Source organism: Lactuca serriola, chromosome 9 (genome assembly GCF_051521515.1).
Source record: "Lactuca serriola cultivar US96UC23 chromosome 9, Lser_US96UC23_V15, whole genome shotgun sequence".
NCBI classification, from domain to species: Eukaryota; Viridiplantae; Streptophyta; class Magnoliopsida; order Asterales; family Asteraceae; genus Lactuca; species Lactuca serriola.
The window spans coordinates 169,077,397-169,080,715 of NC_136416.1; positions in this window are offsets into that span (position 1 = coordinate 169,077,397).

Here is a 3,319-nt window from a genome sequence, read left to right on the forward strand (position 1 = left end):
CATCAAAGTTCACATTTAGATTTATCAAGCACTCCACATATCTTTGCATTCTTTGCATGTGGCTACTGACGGACTCTCTATCTTTCATCTTGCTAGTGATAAGGGACTTTACTACCTCATACTTTTCCTGACGAGCTCGTTGGTGGTACTTTTCCACCAAGTCCTTATTCATCTCGTATGGCCAATAATCCTCATAGAACCTTTGGAGCTTAGGAGTCATAATAGCCACCATGATACATGCCACTTTGGTTGCATCATTTTAGTGCTTCCTATACCCAACTAGTTCTTCAGTGGTAGCTTTGGTTTCATCGATCTCGAGAAGTTCTTTTTCGAGCACATACTCCTTGTCCTCGAAACATAGAGCCAAATAGATGTTTTGCATCCAATCATTATAATTGGATCCATCAAAAGTAACCCTCGAGCAAATTTTCAAGAGTGAGAAGTTGTTGGAGGAGTTATTGTTGGAGGAGGAGGAACTAGAAGCATCGTTGGGAGTTGACATCTGAAAAAGAAGGACACGTTTTGGTTATATAAGAAGATTCCTCAATATAACACCCAAATGAAATATTAAGGCTAGGATCCAAATAGATGTTTCACAACTTAGAAAAGGGACGTCATAATCTAATTGTGAAATAAATAAGGTAGGTAAATGATGATTCACCAATTTCATCATGAAAAACGAATTTAAACAAACTAGTTTTTTTTAATGAAATTCCTAGATCTTTTGAGATTCATTGAACTATTCAATGGCATGTTTAATCTCAATTATGCTCTTCCATTTGTGACTGGGATACTGAGGATCAAAAACAAGATGTAAATAAGCATGAAAAATAGCTTGGTACTCTCGATGTCATTAATCATCTAATTAATGTGCCGGTTAGCCACACACACTCCATCAATCCAGGATAATTTACGAGACACCCATTGCCACCCTTTATTAGTCCATATTAGTGTGTCGGTTAACCACACATGCTCCACTAACGACTTATATAAAGTGCAATGTGCAATTTCATTAATTAGCATCAAATTCACATTTTCTTAAAGTAACAAAGATTGATAATTTTTTAAATAAAACATTTAGTTACTTTATAATTTCATTATACTTATTAATGAGAATTATTTTTCCTATCAAACCCGTTCGGCTAACGACCCACTACCTATCAAGGAAGCGGTGTGTGAGATTGGACACCCATTCAACTACCATTTTATAGGCAGTTTCCTTATACCCCCTTATATATCGGCTTCATGAATGAGGTGTACTAGTGGTTCGACTGACTTGTCTTATACATATAGTAAATATTAAACATTTAATTTTACATATAGTATAAGGTGTATTTTAAACTTTTCAAAATACTAGGATTTTTATAATCTTTTAAATTTCGAAATTAAAACAATTTAATTAAATTTAAGAAATTGAATTATTAATTAATTATCAATTAAACCTTTAATTAATTTATTAAACCAATTGAGGATTATCTAATTAAATTAATCAAAATAATTTAACCTAATCCTCTCCCCCCTAATTTTTCGAAAAACATGGGAGGGATATTAAAAAAAATTTAATTATCCAAATAATCACATCAAGAGATAATTACCAAAAATAAGAAAACCCTATCATGAAACCCTAATTTTTGAAAATCACAAATCTTGGGGAGGAAGGCAAGGATTTCGATCCTTGCCATATTTCGAAAATCTTAGAGGGTTAGGAAACCCTAATTTCCGAAACTTTTAGGACAAGGGAAAAGGTTAAAAACATTTTTCCAAAATTTTCGAAATCTAGGGTTAAGAAACCCTAAATTGCGAAAACCCTATGTCCAAAGGGTTTATTTTCCATAAACCCTAACTGATTAAATTCAACCAATTGTAATCAAATTCAATAGAAAACAAACCAAAGATCTGATATCACTGATGGGTTTTGAGCATAACAAACAATCCTACGTGTGCATGCAACCCTAATTGATTTGGTCTATGTTTTCTCTAGTTGAACATGCAAGTATTGAACATCAAAAAGAAAACCCTACAGGTATATATTATTTTCGAAATTAATAACACAAGATAGTAAACATACCTTTGATTGTCATGTAGTAATAACAATGTGAATCCAAGAGTTCTTGAAGCTTGAGATCATGTGTCACACCTCTAATGAATCACACCCAAACTAAGCAAGAGGATGAGATAGGAGAAATGAGGAGGAGCTTCTTAGAAATTCGTTTATCGTTCTGGATTCAGAGTGGCTGGAAATCACAAGCCATATGGGTCTATTTATAGTGTGGATAGGATACATTGGATAATCCTAATTTGAATAAAATATTATTAATTCAAATTAGTAATTATCCACCTCCTTAATTATCTACTTAGGCTAATATAAAAACCCTAATTATCCTTAGTAAAGCCATCCACCACCTTCTAGGAAGGTACTGGAACCTCCTGCTCGACTATTAAACAATTACACTTTAGTCCCTACACTTTCAATTAATTCTTTTAATCCCCAAATTAATTCCAATTAATTTCTGATTATATATTAATTAAATAATATGATTTCTATTTAATATATTATTTCCATAAAATTAATAAATCATTTATTTCAATTTATTAATCAAATAATAAATTCAACCTCTCTCTAGATGTCATCATGTCTAGTTGCTAGTTATGAGGGCAACCCAAAAGGTCTGTGCTACTATCAATTCAAGTATATACCAATTATAGTTATAGGCTTAGACACCTAATCCAACATTCATCACGTTACCCGTTGACAGAGCTAAGTATCAGCCTTCTATGGATTGTGAGAGAAATGTTAGGGTTCTGAGTTTACATTGGATTGAGGAGAATAAGGGTGTGTTCCGCACCAGTGCTTATCCCTTAGAAGACAAGGTTCAGTTTTCTTTGTACCTTTTACATTATGTAACCAGGAGTTTTTGGGAGTTGATAACATATGTAGCACCCGGTTCCTGGTACGTAAATGTTATTTGAGTATTTCCTTTCTTTAAGCCATGGACTCGGCGAGTCATAGGTCCGACTCGCCGAGTGGATGCGGGACCCGGGACACGTTTAAGTTGGCGACTCGGCGAGTCCATATCCTGGACTCGGCGATTCACAACTGTTGGATGAAACCCTAAGTTTCAGGGGTTTGCACCCTATTTAAAGGACTTATCCACTCAGGCCAGCCCCCATTCTCTCCCCAGAAGCTCCAAACCCTCGTTCTAAGCTTGTTCCTTGAGAGTTTGAGGCTATTGTGTGTGTTCTTGAAGGTTTTGAGGAAGAAGGGGAAGTAGATCAAGAGGAAGGAAAGGAATCCAGGCATCTTTGCACTCTTTCAGCA